Source organism: Rhyacophila brunnea, unplaced genomic scaffold (genome assembly GCF_057557595.1).
Source record: "Rhyacophila brunnea isolate RB1 unplaced genomic scaffold, BYU_Rbru_1.0 scaffold_5, whole genome shotgun sequence".
NCBI classification, from domain to species: domain Eukaryota; kingdom Metazoa; phylum Arthropoda; class Insecta; order Trichoptera; family Rhyacophilidae; genus Rhyacophila; species Rhyacophila brunnea.
The window spans coordinates 43,757,261-43,776,720 of NW_028233170.1; the positions used below are offsets into that span (position 1 = coordinate 43,757,261).

Here is a 19,460-nt window from a genome sequence, read left to right on the forward strand (position 1 = left end):
ACTTCTGCCAAAATACACTGTTACGAATTTTTGGCTTAGCATCGGTGGTGGGTTCGCGGTGGGGAGGCCTGAGACACTGACTGATTTGAGGCCTTGTACGATCAAAAAATAAATAAAAACTATAAATACCAATTATCATCGTACAAAGTAAAAATATCAATGTATCTCTCTCCTAGAATCATAATATGATAATATCCTGTAGGTACCTAACTAAAAATATTCATAAATTTATATAAGTAGATATTATATAATAATATATTATGAAATATTATCGTGTTAACGGTTAATTTTTAGTGGAATATGTAGCACTTATTCCACTTAGTTAACTAACAAATGCAAATAAACAAGTCTTGCAAATGATTGCCAATAAATGAATATTTTCACCAAAGTGTTTTTATTCCATTGGGTTGGTATAAACTTATTAAACGCTTTAACGTATTAAACGCACTTTGTGATACAGTTTTATGGATTATATGTGAGGGTGTAAGAATGATGATGATAGATTCTGAATGAATCTGTATCTATTGAGTCAATCACTTAAGCGACGGAAAGCTATTAGATGCCCGCACGCGCCCGCTGTCGAGATGCAACTACCTGTTCTTTGTAACACCGTCTCTCCAGACCCGTAATTGCTTATTGATTATCTGGTGACAATAACACTGGGGATTAGGAGGTGGGTGAGGAGATAAGGAGTGGAATGGGAACATAAATGGCCCAACCAGGTATTATATATTATTTGTCTTGTATCTCGTGAGAAAGCAAAATATGCTTAATATTTAATTTCTTCGAATCCATTGTTTTACCTATAGTAAAACAAACCCTTCTATATCAATACATATTGGGTACCTATATATATCGTCGCTCCTTCACATTTACCTATTTCATTCAGAACGGATATGCTCCACCTCCTTGCCATCCATGGAATCAGCAGGTGCCTCCACACCAATTTAAATTTATTGAAAAATAAATTTATTCATATATGGATATTAAATAAATTATAACACCCTCTCAATTACGTCATCAAAATGCACAAAGTTAGCCGTTGACATTCAAATAAATATGAATAGTAAACACTTTTGCTCGAATAAAAGACGCAATTCTGAGAAAGAGGGTAAATTAGTCCGAATGAAAATCATATTTTCTTATCGAAAAATGTATGCAGTACCTACATACCTAGAATAGTCGTCACGAGTCACTCACTCAATAATTTGCATAATTCGAAACGGAGGCGAACGTTCATGTTCACACTTCACACCTTTCCACTGCTTGCTACTGTAGCTGCACGAAATAACTGCAATTGGGTATCATGACGCTACTTTTCTATTTCAATGTAACTGTAATTTTATTAAGTACCTACATAATATATGCAATAAGGTCTCATATATTAATTTTCAACTCTGGATTATTTAATACGTTTTACATGTTATTAAATATTTTAAAATTTTGTGAAAGGTTAACAAGTACCTAACTAACATCCATTTCTCGTAAAAAAAATGTGTTAATATAAACTTTCACTCTGTGGAAGCCCATATGACACCCATAATATGATCTTATTAGGATCGGACATCATCAAAAAAAAAGTTCGCCAAGATTTCTCCTGTCTTGTTCACTATATTATGAAATGAGTTATGGTTCTAATTAAAACCACGTTTGCGTTATATTATCTATTACTTCGTTATTTTACGTGCGGTGGACATTGTGTCACTAGATTCCGAAATCAGCCAAGTCCATAATAGATGAATAGGAGAAAAACAGCTTTTTGTTTTCTAAAATACAGTCACAAGGGTGAAAGTTTATATCATTTCGAGTATAGAATATTTAAAATTAATAAATTCCACATTTTGATAATGCAGAAATGTTAGAAAGCAGTAGTTCTTCAGCAATTCACAAAAAAGTAAAAAATACCTAAAGGTGGACTTGGCTTATTTTGAAATGTAGCGACACCTATTCTAACAGTATATTGGATAAGAAGCTTGACTAATGAGATAGTAGATTTTCATAGTACATATTGTCTTTTTTAGATAAATGTCAATAGTTTATAAATAATGTACAATATTTTATGTTCAGTAAATTGTACCACCAAGACACTGAAGATGAAACCGAATTCAAATAATTCAGGTTCCGTAAATAAAACTGTCCTAGGATTTTTTTCCAGTTACCTATAACAACCTATCTTCCTTCAATAATATACACCTTTCGCCACTGCCATCGTTTATGTGCGCCTATCTAAATTTACGTGTTTTGGTATACTTAACTACGCCGCATTCTCTCATTTATTTGATTCCTTACTAGGAAATCCAATCCGAGCGAAAATCTTGATCCCGGGATTTCGGGATTACAATTTGACGATCCCGGGAATGGCATTTTTTCAATAGTTAATATAAAAATTTTATATATACAAATAACGTTGATAAGATCACCCAAAAACAAATCTAGTAGGTACCTATAATTTATACTAGTTAAGACATTTATTGTTAATATTGTGTACGTTAAATCTTGGTATACATACCTAGGTTTAATGGAGTAAATAATATTGTAATATAATTAATAACAATGTGAAAGTAAAACAGTTTTATTTATTTATGAAAAGTAAACAAATACAAGTTCAATTAAAATAAAAAATAACCTATTGTGTTGACAATAAATACAATTAAAAAAAAATACGATTTAAGTAATTAAAACACTATTCAGAATAATATGCCCGAAGTAGTACCAAAGCATCAAGTATTTCGTCATTTAATCTAGATCTAATTTTGATACCCAGGCAGCTTGTGATTTTTTGTTGATTCGTCATATTTTCAAATTTCAATTGTTATTAAGTATTTTAAAACGAGATAATAAATAACGTTTTTATTGACGACAAATGCATTGAAAATCATGGTGGACTCACTTTATTAAAAGTGATAAGCATTGTTTTTCCAATCTTTCTCATTTTATTAATTTATGTGAAAAATTAAAATGAATTGGCAACACATGGGTAATAAATCAAACTTCATTCAAACTCAGTTTATTTCTAATGTAGTTAGTTGTATGTTATTAAAAATATTTTTTCTGTTAAATTTTCGTTTTTATTTTATTTTCTATAAAAATTGATAAAAAAATCAATCCCAAAAGTTTCGGGATTATGTTTACCAATCCCGGGATTCATAGGTATCGAAAATAGTTCGGGATCCCTATTCCTTACTATCCATTCTATGATTTTTCTGTCTTTTCACGTGATTTATTACTTACACTATCCATGACGTTTATTATTTAAAGACGTATTATTTAAAAACATTGGATACGACACTTGCTGGCATTTCAGTCAATAATGTTCCAATTTATAAACTTTAATATTGAGGTATCAAATATCTGATAAAATGCATGACATGACAGAACATGACAAAACAGAACATAACAGAACATGACAAAACAGAACATGATAAAACAGAACATGACAAAACAGAACATGACAAAACAGAACATGAAAAAACAGAACTGTGACAATACAGAACTGCCAGGGGAAAAATGAAACATTATTTTTTGTGGAATCTATTTAGGTTAGGTTAGGTTAGGTTAGATTAGGTTAGGTTAGATTAGGTCATTATTTCGTTTAACCTAGTCACCCAATCATTTTGAACATATTATTGAATAACTTGAGATATCCTAAGCTTGTCGGCAACACTCGAAACACAGAAATTAGGTAAGTATATAATTTGATTTATTATGGCGTATTGAAAATCCGTGCTATAAAAAATCTATCAACATAATAAAGATAGGACAATTTCAATATTACATTTATATTTGTCCTGAAAGGTCATAGTTATATTTATCTTTGTTCTGTTTTAATATTGTAAGTTTAATTTATTACAGTTACAGTTCTGTTTTAATAATAATTACTTATAATTCACGAACGTCTATTTATTTTCAACTTTCATTAAATTATGTGGCACCCAGTTGTCCCGCAGCCGAATTCTCCTAGACCCTATTTATTTGTCTTTCCCTAGTAGTCCGGTGGTTTTTATTATCTGGTACATATTTTTAACTGTGTTATTTAGACATGATTTGATATCAATATTATACGGTTATCTGTTTCCGATACAACAGCTCACGGTGAACTGTGATACAACCAACTCCATACGTACAATCTTCCAGACACGAAAACTATTGAAAATGACATATTCATTAACATGATTTTTTTAACATATTCCATGTTTTCCACACTCTAAATTTAAAACTGGTAAGTAATGCATCCATTATTTATATGTTCCCTGGTCGATACTTACTTACTGGGCAAAATATAAGATATTTGGAATAGGTACATATTATTATTAGTTTTACCACTGTGCCACATAGGCACACTTTATTGAATGACTAGAAGGAGGTTTTCTCTGTTTATAATTACAATGATTATTGAAGTAAATTAATACATACTCGTAGTTGAAATCGTATGGAAGGGCAGAGGCGTAGGGCTTTGGAGAAGGCAGGGGGGGCGGCGTGCGCCCGCTATAACTATTTTTCATCCAGTCACCGCGCGTAATTGCTACGAGCAGTGGCGGTGCGTCAACCTGTTCTGATGAGGTACCAACTAATTCAAAATAAGGTGTTTTTTTAATCGTTTTTTTCTACGCAGTAGACGCTCTGAAACAAAAAAATGATGATGAAACCTTATTAATCAACATGCATGCATTTGAAGAGATTGCTGTTATTAATATTAGAAACATAAAATTTAGTTACTTTCCTTATTAAGAGTCGCATATTTTTTAAAGTGACAACATAACTTTATGAAAATAATCTTCAATTACATTATTATTTAAATTGCAGTTGATTTATGAAAAAAACCTAATTTTAAAAAACGTAAAAATCTAGAGAAAAAAATCGGTGTGTGTAGATACCTACTTATGTATGCGCGTTAGAAGTTTTACTTATTTGGCTTAATAAAACTTGTGATAACCTAGATTCTTCGACTAGCTCTTAATTATCTTGTTAAATTACACACTCAAGATAAAGGGCTGCTTATTGGAGCGCTGTTGGTTTATTTCTATAAACTTTAACTTATATTACTAAATTATATAAATATTTCTCGTTGTTTTTATTTTTAAAGTAAGAACTGTCACTCTGACGTTTAATCGTTTGTTCACGTAAGGAATTGCAAATGACTGACAATAATAAATTCGTTAACGGAACAATTCTACTATCACACTTGCGTTTGTATACAGCTGACTGATTCGCAGCTAACTTCATAGAGTCGCACTGTCGTAACGGTGTGCGCGCGCAGCTCTCAATTTCATTCTCTACCAAACGCCCCAAAAGAAGTACAACTTCAAAAATTGCAACTGAGTAGGATGCGAAGTCACATGTGCTTTTCCATAAGTCCTTAAGCTAAGTCCGTTAAGCTATCCATCCGCTTAGCATGAAAATTAATACTTTTAGGTATCTACGTTATCTGCAGTGTTTCAAAATCTGACAATGGAAAGGTGACTAACTTCGTAATTGATCAGATTGATTATATTACTGACAAGATTAGAGATGATGACAAGATGTGTGCCAGGTTTTAATAAACGAAATCCATTAATGACGTCCTTGCAGTTACAAATCGTCAGCTCAATGCAGAACTAATCTAACTTACATTTGAAATTTTTCAAGAGAGAGTTTTTTCAAACCACTTACTGAAATTATTTATTATCTTTATGGATAAAATATGTACGCATCATATTTTAGAAAGATTATTGGTGAGAAAATCGGTACATACACTTGTCTATATAAATAATAAATAACTGAAGTAGGCTGTTTCAAAAAAATCTTCTGCAAAATATTTCAAATGTGAGTTAGAATAGTTCTGCATTCAGCTGACGAAATATTGTCTTCTTTTTCAAAGTTCTGAAGCCGCGAACACGGGTTGCAATACTGCGTCAAATATAAATCACGTATATTTATTTATTCAATATGTTTAATCCAGAGCAAGAATCCAAAGGGTTGGGCGAATTATCTGACAACCATTTGTCGTTAAAAGTCAAATAATACAACTTCCACTTAGCTTACCGCGTTATACATTGGTTAACTTTGTGGTTTTTCCGCGTTATACCCAACATGCACCTTCCCATACCATGTTGTGCTACTCTTTAGAATTCTGCTACATTTTGGGTCCATATTTCAAATGCATGCGTGAGCACTAGTAGCTTATTTTGGTTATATTCAGGAATATATTATGTGGGTAACACTTTTGTTACTCACATGCTGCCTTTTCACTTGACACTATCGCTTCATCTTTTACGTAGCTAACCAAGTCTTCATTTTACTTCCCACCTATCTGAATGTCAGTAGCAGTTATAAACCTACTAATAATATAGATTTTAAAAATTATGATAATAATACTCCATCTTTATCTTAAATTAAATTCACTTCGAAATAATATCAATTCTCACACCACAACACAGATACTGACATAAGGAGCTGTACCGGGCAGCTACTAGCTAGTTTATTAATTAATATTTAAACAATATTATTGCTCATGTATAATTTAATAAATTTATTAAAACTAATCTATTAGAAAAAATCTTTAAAATACGTGGCCGGGCGGGACTCGAACTCACATACATTGGTGTTGCAACTTCAAATACACCAATAGTCAGTGATAATAGTGTATAAATATACTGTCAGCGCATAAACCGAGATCAGTTGTCAGAACGAAGGACAAGTTTAGAATGACGTATTCTTGCCACGTGTTTAAGTTTATCCCAAATTTTTCTACACTCGAGATCGGTTGCATATTACTCCACATCCGTTAGGTATTTCAGTTTTCCTTATTTGCGTATTCCTTGATTATACTAATTAATTGACACACCTGCATCCCACATAATTATGACGAAATTAATAAGTATTCATATATCCGAAGCGCTTCACATTAGTTGAATAAAAAATAATTTATAAATTTTAATAATTGCTAACTATTGTGATACAATGTAGAAATAATAATCATTAATAGGTAACACAGATCAACAACGTGTTGCCAGTTTGCATCTGCGTAAATTTTAGTTGCTATTTTCCAACATGACGATGTATAAAGTTTTCTTTGTAATACATGAAATAATTGGCCAAAGCCTCTTATGATAATATTGTACGTATCGCTTTTGATAGAATAATGTTCTTTCGATGTCACGTGGTGCCACTTTGAATTCTCACAATTCCAGGAATCGTTTGATTGGCTACCTACGCCATAGGCTTGTGAAAATGCGAGAAAACACGTCCATCGTTTTTCATTTCATGCAGTAGGTACGTTTGAAAATCACATCGTTCGATCGTTCTAATTAAATGTTCCTCTGCTGGCATATAAAAGCCTACACGAGGTTTATGGTAGGTATATACTAAACCATTTTGGTAACTGATTTCACGAAAAACATTTTTACAATGTCTTTATTTATTTTACAGTTATAATTATGGATAGGTTTTCCAGGGTTTCAAATCCTGGCAATCTAAAGAATTAAATTTTATATGCGCATATCAATTACCTACGTGGTCGCAGCTATTCAATTTATTTCAATTCAATTTATTTATTTTTAACATATTGTGGACATTAGAAATTATAAGTTTAAGACGTTCACAACATGACATTTATAAACAAAGAAATATAAAATAGTATTACGTAAAAAAGAGATAGATCAGAATAGACATATTATATAGTAAGTTATTAAAAAGTAGAAATGTGTACATACAAAAAATATAAATTAGATAGGTACAAGGAAGTACACCGGATGAGTTAAGCAGACCCTATTTTAAGAATTTATAAAACAACGTCCACCTATACTCATCCTCACGTAGGTGGAATATATCAACACCCGAAGCAATTTCGTTGAACAAAGTTATCGCCCTCCCAATAGGGATTACCAGTGGCAGGTTGGTTCTGCACCTTGGAAGAATAAACAACTGATGCTCTCTATTTCTAAGATAGTTATCAGGGACACACAGGTCAACACTGCCCAGAATGGCAGAGTTCTCATTTATACCTCGTATAAGTCGAAAAAAATACGTAGCTAAATAAAGATTTCTTCTAAATTGCAGACTGCAGTATGTAAGCATACCTAAGAGAAAGTCAGTTGGATAAAGCCACGGATAGTATCCATACAACCTCTAGTAAAGGAGTCTATGACCTATTCTGCCCCCATAAGCAAAAACATAGCTAATGGGAAAAAGTCAATTTTGAGAAAAGAGAGGTTATCATGTTTTTCATTGCTGCTTCATTAAAAGTTAATCAATTTTAATAAATGTTTCGGTTTATAATAGATTATTTAAAAATTGATATTTTGATTACATAAAAATAGCAAAATTACAAAAATATTGATTATAAAACTTCACTATTGTTTTTTTATTTATGATTTTGAATGGAATATTGTCAGTTTCATAAGGAAAAAAACAGTAAATATGTTTTTTTGCTTATAATTGAAATTGTAATGGATATTTTTAAAAAATTAAATACTAATTTTTTAATGTAATGGTATTTTATTTATTAAATTATATTGGAATGACAATATATATTTTTAAATATACAAAAATTCGTCAGTTTTGGTGGGAAGACTCCCAAAACGTCATCATATTTGTAGGCAATACTCTTCCTTATTTTTGAATTATGCATTTCTTATTTTCCTTTGTTACTCCACATGGTGCAACGTACACTTGAGGTTTTGGTATATTAAGGAGAGAAGTTTTAGTCAAAATCCTCATATCGTGCTACGCAGAAGCGATATCAAACGAAGTTTTGTATTTTAAATGTATTGCCTCTGACGGCTTTGACAATCATCATGTCCTTCATGTAGGGTCTACACATGATAATATTTCAAAAATGTATTTTTAAAATTATGAAATTGGTTGATTACACATGACTTGTCTTAAATTTCTTTCCACGCTCAAAAATGATCCATAAACTGCTGACCTGTTAATTAATATTTAATTACCACATTTAAATATCATGTTAATTATATCTAATGGCCAGTCGCGCCAAACGCGCTTGTCGCAGTGTCATCACTAAATGAGTTAATATTGTCAATTTTTCCTACTACTGTATACTGTGAAAGATTATTCAGTGAAATGCACTTCATAAAAAACAAATATCGAAGCCAGTTGACAAATTTAAACTTAGAAGCAGCCATGCGGCTCGCATTGGAAAAAAGGAATATTGATGAATTTCGTTTTGCATTATTTTTAAATATCAAATGTTCAGAGACATAAGTACACATATCATAATTTAATAAAACTAGTTAGTTAGAAATGTGTTTTATGATAGATTAAGATTAAAATTAATAAATCTCATTTAGTGCTAACAACGGGCTGGAGCGTTTTCAGTAGTTGGCCATTAGATATAATTAACATGATATTTAAATGTGGTAATTTAAAAGTGATTAACTGGTCATTAATATTTTATTTGCCATTATAATTTCATTGGATTTTGCAGCATTTTGATCAAGTTTATCCAATTGCATACTCTCCAAAAAAAGGTTGAGAATCTTTTTTTCACGATTCTTAGTCCAATTTAGAACTTAATCACCTTTGAGTCTTAAAATATCATTAAAAATGTAGGGCGATATGAAGTTAGTGAATGATTAATTTGAGGTTATCTCATTATTACCAGTTACATGCGGTATTACGTTTATGTAAAAATTCTAGAATCATAAACAAGAAAACAGTAGGCCAGCGTTTTTAAGCAAAAAACACAGCAAATCGATAGATGTGCTGTGTTTTTGTTTATGAATCATTATTTACTGTTTTGTTGCATCGAAAAGCCTAACATTTTTGCAAAAGTAATGAACACATTATGATGATTTCTATATGAAAAAAAATGATTTGCAGTTTATTTTGTTATGCAATTATGTTCAGAATTTTATCTAGTATGTCACCTCATACTTACTTTAATTTTTCATTTTTTCCCATTAGCTGTGTTTTTGCTTATGGGGGCAGTATTCTGGATCAGAGCTCTTTTCTCGAGTCAAGCCTATCAGGCACTATTAGCGAGGGGTGCAAGCCTAGTAAATGCGCTTCCTAAAAACGTAGACATTTTCATCTATATGTACATTTCATTTTTGAAACTTTATTTTACTGTATAAAATGGTTGTGTTTTTTTAACTTTTTCTTATTCTCTCTTGTGAGAGTAACTGTTGTTATAATGTAAATTTCATGTTGTGAACGTCTTTAATTTTGATTTGTTATGTCCACAATGGTTTGTTTTCTTAAATAAATAAATAAACATCGTCAACGTAATCATTTGTTTCGGTTATAATTTATAATTGCGATAATAATTCAACTATCATTAGGTATTACTTATTAGGTGTCTACGTAGTTAGGTAAGCAAGTATCATACAATGTAGGTATGTACTTAGTTAGGAATGCAATTTCCAGTTTTTGCTTGGCGACAGCTCACTCAATACAAACAGAGAGGTGAGGAAAAAGCATTACAATTATTATAATATATAAACCACTGGTATGAGACTAATATTGCTTTCGCAAAAGCTATAAACATTAATTTATATAATTATTAGATTTTCATATTGAAGTATATTCTAAAATAATTGTAGAAGAAACCACAAGTGTTATATTTCTTATTTATTTTCATAACCCATAAAGATAAAATCTACGTATAATCTAATACATAGCTATAAATCACAACTTGCAGAAGAAACGACAAAAAATATTTTTCCAGACTGCCATGAACTATAAATTATGTATAGCATTGACCAACGCTGATTTTGTTTACTTTTCCCACTGTTAAACGAATCTGAAAAGTTAAATTTATAAGATTGTAGCTTGATTTAGAAGAGCGCTGATGAGTGGGTATTAAAAGTGACCAATAGTTAAAAATTGTCGCCATTAGTATGTCACTGCGTAGCATAGAGGTAATGCGCGGATGGGACGTAAACCCGGGAGATGCAGGGTTCGATTCCCTGCCGGGGTGGCTTACTTTTTTCAAAAATATTTTTTCTATTGGTTATAATATATTTTCTCAGAAAATATTTTTCAAAATTATGTATGTTTTATAAGATTTTATTTAAATAATGTTTATGTGATTTTTCGAGTAAGAAAATTATTATTTAAAAAAAAAACATTATTACTTCATATTCTTCGGTTTCATATTCTTATTACTGAATATTAGTATGATCATTTAAATTATACACATTGCCAATAACCTCTTTTAATCTACAATACTCCGAAGTCCTTTGGATCCTATATTTTTTGACTGGTAGATCCCAACACTGTAGACTGTCTTTGTTCAAGGAAAAGGTACTAAATGGAAATGTCATAGATCATAGAAAATACTAGAGAATTTAACAACCTTCTGGCAAAAATGCCTCTTTTACACCATAATAAGTATTTTAGTAGATTTTTGGGTTTCCACCGTGTGTCCTTCTTCCTTCTTTACTCGACGTTTCGGGATTGTTGCAGAGGGCATTATCAAGAGATGATATGTTTTATTGATGAAAATGTAGTGTAGATATATGAATGTAAACGTTGCTCTAAGAATGTCAAATGGAATCCGATTAGCTAAGAGCAAACGTTGCTCAGATTAATCTGTCAATCGTTACGACCAGAGATACAGGCTCGAATATTGGATTTTGCTGATAGTGACGGAAATCATGACGTTTTTAACCGTAATCCATCATCCCTATTAATATATTTCAGGGTTTCTAAGGATTTATAATGGCCTCTGCAACGAGCCCGAAACGTCGAGTAAAAAAGGAAGAAGGACACACGGTGGAAACCCAAAAATCTACGACGATAAAATACAACCGTGAAAGCCTCAAACATTATATAATAAGTATTTGATTGCGGGAACTGTAACCAACCCTGAAATGTTTTTAAAAGTACCAGTGCATCTCACAGGTAGATAAATACCTACATCCAATTAAGTTATTTTATGAGAAAAGTTTAACTGTAGTTAAATTTGACAACCAAATATCCAATGTTTTTAAGTGTAAATAGGTAAATAACAGTGGCGAAGGGTAAAGATCATAAAGAGTGCACACTAAACTTTGTCAGTCAAACTTATTTATTTTCATTGAACTAAGACTACAATATTTGGATAGTGTTTGTCAGTTTTTTAAATTTCAATTAAACCCTGCCTAATCCAAGCCATAGTAGATAATAGTAAAAAATATTAGTTTATTTATAAAATATCTGAAATTATGCCATTAAACCATACCTACATAATTTTCAATATTTTATATAATTATGTAGAAGAATATTTTAATCGATTATGGTTTGGTGGGAGGGCTTAATGAATTAAAAAAAACCGACAATCACCACATATAATAATAAGCTTATTATTAATTCAACGAAAGAAATAAGTATGACACACTATTTTTGTCGGATCGCCCATAGCATACTTACACTATATTTATTATGATTTGGCTTAGGCAGGTTTTAATTGGATTTTAAAAATTAACAGCTCCATCTGGAAATTGTATTCTTAGTTCATTGAAAACAAATAAGTATAACTAACAAGGTTTGCACAAAGTGTGCACTATTTATGTCGAATCTAAACAGCATACCACCCCTCGCCACTAGTAAATAAATATGTTATGTATTAGCTCAGGGTTTCTTTAAACTTTAAGGGTAAATAAAATATAATATTAAGTAAGTAATGTAATTATTATATAAATTCCTACCTATTATTGCGCAGAACAGATTAAAACTCATTCACTGTTGACCAGTTAATTATCACAACTCGATCAATGCTAAAGACACGCCTGGCGTGTAGCAATTAGCATGATAATTAAATGTGGTAATTAACTGGTCGGCAGTGAATGTATAAGTATCTAATGGCCACACGTCAGGCGTGTTCTTAGTATGGAATGTATTAATAAATAGAATTCCGATAGGTTATATACTAATACAGTAAATTTTGACGGAGGGTTTTGAATGTGTGAGTGTCCTAAGAAAATGAACCACTCATTATCGACATGCAAATAAATAGTGTGTATAATACACCAATTTTAAATGAGCGTCTATGTCAATGCATAAACCTAGAGCAGTTGTCAGTATTGGACGTATGACGTATTCTTGACACGTGTTTAAACTTATCCCGTATTTTTCCTTACTCGAGATCGGTTGCCTGCTAGGGGCTGCAGGTTATAATGAAAGTATGGTGAAGCAGGCTAGTATGGTGAAAAAGTATGGTGAGGCGGGCTGGGCTGGTAATCAATTTGTGGAAAAATTTCCACGTTAACATTATATTATATGGGTACGTTATAATGACCAAAGTAAATCCTCCGTGATGCCTTGATTTTTTTTTATCGCGTCGCTATTTCTCGTAAATTTTGTCAGCTATTGTTGGCCTGCTTTATTCAGTTGTACGAGAAAGCTGATTCCTTGCCCCACTTTTTATTAATACCTCTATGGTTGCCTGCTTCTTCTTACCCGATAGGTATTTCAGTTCCCATTATTTTTGAGTTCCCTGGTCTAAGCACTTTAAACAAATTACATAAATACCTTGACTGTAAAAAATGCCACGCATGCCCTGTTATGTAATCACTCCAATAGTTTTCCGCAAAGCGTTAAGACAGCTTCAGTTATTCGGAATAGCGGAAGAAATAAATAAATGATTTATTGTATTCATACAAATAGTGTACTCAAAGTCTTCGCTAATGACCGCTAATGGAGATTAATATTGTTTGTGATTACCTTAATTGCTTTAATGGATTTGCAAACGCTCAGCTACTGGTAATTTTATATTATAATAATATTATTATATTTGTATACTTAATACATAAAAAATGCTAGGCTTAGTTAAATACTCACATAGTGATAATTACTATGATCTCAATTTCGTATCCAATTTGGTATTGTTTATTTTTTTAATAGTAAGTAGGTATGTGCCCCACAATTCAGTGCTGATTCGTGACTCTTGAAAGTGGGGGGTAAAGTTCTTATGTCGCGTTTTTTACGATATTATGATTTTAGTACCAATTTGTGTGAAGAATTGTGCTCTTTTTTGTGTAAATACCTATATCATAGATTTTGTCACATGTAAGCAAAATAATTACAAGATAAAAAGAACTTTTTAAATACAACGTTTTTAAATTTTCTGTTGAATCATATAAACTTGACTTGACTAGCTTAAACGATCAAAAAAAATTGTACCTGATAGAAATAATACTTAAATGTCAATTTATTTCCATAGTAACGCACGTATATATTAATATTAATAATTTAGTTGCTAGGAACCACTTAGCAACCGATAAAAGTTTTACTTTTTACGGATTTCTTCCGAAATACAAAACAGAATTAACTGAAAATGAAATCAATTCTACTTAAAGATGGCTAAAAGTATTTAAAAAATGTATTGGCATCGTGTTCTGATATATTCTAAAAGTTTCAAACATTTAGACTTAAACACACTAGCTAGTCGGGAAGTTAGTTAAAATCGATTGCAATATTTGTACCGGACAAATAAGAATACGAGCTAAGAAAAACGTTGTAAAATGCAAATAAGACATTCTCATTAATTTTAAATTAGGTATTATTGCTTTATTGTAAGATGTTTTTATCTATGTGCGGATTATCAAGTATTGAAGATTGCTACAAATAAATCTGTAATGTGATATGATTTCAAAATATGTAGTTTAATCATTGGCCTTAGCTATATTTTTATTGTGTAAAAGATTAATAGTAATTTCCATTAAAAAATGGTTTACTTCAACATCTTTTTGTCATTCATTAATAATTTAATTCCATTCTTTAAACAGTTTAAATAATGTGACAATCATGGCCCCCACATCCTGAAGCGGGCCCTCAGGCTATGGTGTTTGGTGGGCCCCCTACTTGTCGCAAAGGGTAAAGGCAGTGTGACGCGCTGCAGTAGCGTTTTCCAAATTGTATACGCGGTAAAATTAAGGTGTATTTTTTTGTATTTTTAATATGTACATCAATTTGAATTATGGAGTTTGCGAGTATCGGTACACAGTTAAAAATTTCACCGTACAAACAAATATTTTTAATTATTAATAAAATCATTTTAGGAAAATAGCGCCGCAGGCGACTTTTTTTACTATTAGAGCAAATTTGTGAACTGTGTTTATCTCACTTATCTGGGCGACTAGTCATGCCGGGCCCTTCCTGAGCCCGGGCACCCAGGTTAGAGCCCTGACAGCCCCCCCCCCTTGTGGGGACCATGGTCACAATATACGTTATATTAATTTCTACAGGCTGGTTTATTAATCTAATCCTATTTCTGTTGCCACAACATTATCAAAAATGAGCTATTATTTTTATCTGCGTTTTTGCACTATGATTATCAAAATAACGCATTTAATTAAGACGCTTCTTCTGCTTGTCTATGGAATGAAATTTACAGCTCAGTATATAATAATGTTGACGAAATACATTTATTGCGCCAGACACGTTTATAGCTCGAACATAATTAGTTTTTTTTTTGCAGCCGTGATCCCGGTTCAGCGCCACGCGGCGACGTCTCGCGATCGGCTTCCGGGCGAGAGAAAGCGCGGGAAACGCAGGAAGCGCGGGAACTGCGCGAATGGCGGGAATGCACTGCAAGCGCCGCCGGAAGTGATGCGGCAAAACCACTCGTCACCATCGTACCAAACCTAGCGATTTCAAGAGTGAAAGAGCAAATCAACACCGGAATATTTTCTTTGTCATCAATTACCTCAATTTACCAATATTATTATTAAATAATGAAAAGTTTATTTAATATAATAATATTACGTACGTATTGAGAGTCATTGTTACTTTATAAGGACGAAACTTGTTTTTCAATTCAAGTTCTCTTTTAATAATCTAATGGGTAAATTACACGAATAGTCTCGACAACTTACAGATTCGTCAATCATCAATAACAATTTCAATAAATACGTTAAATTCTTTTTTTGTTGCTACCCAACCTTTTAATTATACACATTTAACTATACACTTTCACATTCTGTTATTTCAACTGTCACTGCAGACTATTTTAGATGATGTTTAATTTGCTATTTTTGATTATGTTTAAAGCTTAATTGGAAAATCACACTGGTGCGAACCCAGCTCAGATGTCATATTTTTCCTAAAAAATATTTTTTTTAATGGGTATTATATGCATAAGATATTTTCAAATTATGTATGTTCAATAAACTTTTCCGTTTTCTCCAGACTATTAAAACAGTATATATTTAACGTTACAGTTTGTGATGTAGACGATCTATTCAGACTAGTGACGGGATTTGGATCACGTCGTGTAATTTGAGCATATGTTTTAAGAGAAAGTGTTTTATTATTTTATTCGTAACAATCTCATGCATCATAGTATTTTTGTGACTGATTTAATGATGTCGACAGCTCATTAAATTTATTGTACAACGGTAGCCAAGTCTTTACTTTATATGCAAATATAATATGCTTAATATTACACCTATTAATAATACTACTGCTTACTTGGTTATAACTACAAACAACAAAATAATTGACTAATATAAACTACCTAACAGAAATATTAAACTAATCACAATGAAATAGAATTATGTTGAACTAAAAATATTCACCGATAGAAATAAGAGGTAAGTACCTAAATATCGACATAACATAAAAAATAATTACAATTTCTTTTTAAAAAATCTTAAAATTTAAAAATTATTATTTATGTTTATCAATAATAATTTAACATTCTTAAATCTTGTACCTAGGGTATTTTCAATATTGATTTGAAAACTATAAATTTAATGAATACAGATTAATATTTGGCTCTTGTTGATTTTTTGATTTCCTCAACCTAACTTATTTTGGAGTTTTCAGTATCATTTTAATTAAAATTGTAAATAACTAGATACCTACTTTCAACCATATCATATACGATCAAAATTGATACAATAATTTCATTTTACTTAAACCTACATATTGTGAACACTTGGTTAATCTGTGTATTTCTCACTGCAGCCAATAAATTATATCCATATTAAAATATTGAGTTTTATTTTAAAATAATTAAAATAAATTATAAAAAAATTAATTTAAAATATTATGGAAAACAGGTTTTGCGGCGCAATATTCTTTTATACATTATGGTCCTGTGCTACATCGATTTAAGACCATATTACATTATAGTTCAGAATGTAATTTATTTAATAAAATATCATATATTTTTTAAGTACTTATATAATTATATTTCGATGACAATAAAATAATTGTTTCAACTTTTTTTATTTCTGTAATATTTTCGCTTAATAAAGTAGATAAATATGAGAAAGGGGAAATTTTGGGCTAGCACCTGGGCGGCAGCCATCTTTGACGCATCCCTGTGAATGATTTTACTAACTATAGATATAGGTGCACAAGTTTGTTTTAAGTTGTCTAATGCAGCGATTTCCAAACTGAGGAGGCGCGGAGTGTTGCAAAGGACGGCGCGATAAGTTTAACACAATTAATGTAGCCACAGGTTTGCAGTTTGCGAATGCATAGTTAATAAAACGGCCGCTAGTTATAAACTACATAAAAAACAGTCCTATAAAAGGTTGTTTGCAAACCTGTCTGAAAATATTGAGACAAATTTTATAATACCTCACTTCTATACTATTGTGAAGCGCGCTGGCTATCTCGTGAAAAAAATAAAAAGGGTCACATCATAATGTTGAAATTTGAGGCAAATTTGTTGAGGAACAATAATTTTGTTGTTAAACTTGTCAATTTGGTTGAAATTAAGAAAATGAGTAAATAAATCAATGCAAGGACCACTAATGCATTCACTGATTTAAAAAGACAAAGTGAAGGCATTCATAAAAAATTGGAGCTTAGCTTTGGAAATCAAAATTACAAAAAATAAGTTCGCCATGTTTCCACTTTTAAGTGATTTCTGCGCCAGATATATTGAAGCAAACAAAGTTCTTGGTTAGTTTGCTAATGCACTTTTCACATTAAGTATTTTATTAATGGTAAAAAAGTCATTAATAAAGGGGGGAGGCTTTTTTGGGAGATTTTTTTAAAAGGGAGGCGTAGTAACATAAAGTTTGGAAACCACTGGTCTAATGAGTGTGGGTGCTACATGCAAACATTTGACATAATATATTTCAATATATAATTTTTATACTGTGATGATCTTAGTTCGAAATTCGAATACCAGACGATTTATGATGGTATATCTTTAATAATAATGTTACCGCTAGGGAATCCAATCCCGAGCCAAAATTCTGATCCCGGGATTTCGGGATTACAATTTGACAATCCCGGGATTGGCAATTTTTCTATTGTTAATAGAATTTTTTTATATTTACAAATAACATTGATAAAATCGGTCATAAATAAATCTAGTATAATTTATACTATTCAAGACATTTATTGTTAATATTGTATACGTTCAATCTTGGAAATACATAAGTTTAATGGAGTAAATGGTATTTTAATATAAATAATAATGTGAATTTAATATGAGATTGTTGTTTCTGATAATAAAGAATTAATGAATGGGTTAGCGAGATTTAAAATAGTAAAGCAAATCATGGTTTACTTATGGCCTTTCCGCTTCATAAATCTAATTAGTCAACCAATTACGAAACTGCCGTAAAACGTATGAGATCATTGTGGAATTACTTTGTTTATAGTGCAAAGCATTGTTTTTTCCAATCTTTCTCATTTTTATTAATCTATGTGAAAAAATAAAATGAATCGGCAACTTACACATGGGTATAAATCAAACTTCATTCAAACTCAGTTTATTTCTAATGTAGTTATTTGTTATTAAAAGTATTTTTTCTGTTATATTTTCGTTTTTATTTTATTTTCCATAAAAATTGATAAAAAATCAATCCCGAACGTTTCGGGATTATGTTTATCAATCCATTTCATAGGTATTCATAGGTATCGAAAATAGCTCGGAATCCCAGGATTGGAATCCCTAGTTACCACCATAAATAATTTTGAAATTAGTATAAACTATTAGTTCTCACAGTGACCTCAACCCTGAATCTATCCGGTAGCAGTTATTCATAATACAAATAATAGATTACTAACTATGTCATTACAGGTCTCCTAAATCAAGCAAACAAATAATCACAGATGCCCAAACAAAGCTGCTTTCTAGGTGCATCACATTTCATTACAAATTACACACTCTCGACTGCCGATCCGCCCCCGGAAGCCCCCGGACTAACTTAATTCGCAGATGGGGTGTAATTTTATTTCAATCATTGACTTCAAGTCAAACAAAAGCTCTGAAATAATCACATATATTACTTTGGGACGATTGAGGGTTGAACTGATCACTTTTAGATGGATTTGTGGGTATGTATTATTAATTTTATGGAATTAAGGGTTAAAAAACTAAATTTGATTACGTATGTAATAAAAACATATTTATACTTTGAATATGATAACATCGATATGATACTTGATATATTATTGGTAGGAGGATTAAGCGGTGTCCACATTGGCGACAAGTTGCTGGCAACCTCATTAAATTTCGATTTAAATAATTTATGGTCATATAAATTATGATAATTATCGTGAAATTTAAT

General features: G+C 31.2%; 2 protein-coding genes and 1 long non-coding RNA gene across 3 annotated transcripts in view; 1 reads left to right on the top strand and 2 right to left on the bottom strand.

Annotated features, from left to right (window-relative positions):
* LOC147066449 (uncharacterized) overlaps positions 1-15,623 on the top strand; it is a 102,406-nt gene extending 86,783 nt beyond the window's left edge. The window contains exon 3 of the long non-coding RNA XR_015071601.1: positions 15,401-15,623. This is a non-coding gene — a long non-coding RNA (uncharacterized LOC147066449). The remainder of the gene's footprint in view (positions 1-15,400) is intronic.
* Positions 1-19,460, bottom strand: part of LOC147066446 (uncharacterized) — a 594,497-nt gene that overhangs the window by 459,456 nt on the left and 115,581 nt on the right. The window lies entirely within an intron of this gene.
* The window catches only part of LOC147066447 (uncharacterized), a 1,147,709-nt gene that overhangs the window by 450,421 nt on the left and 677,828 nt on the right, over positions 1-19,460 (bottom strand). The gene's annotated exons all lie outside the window — the stretch shown is intronic.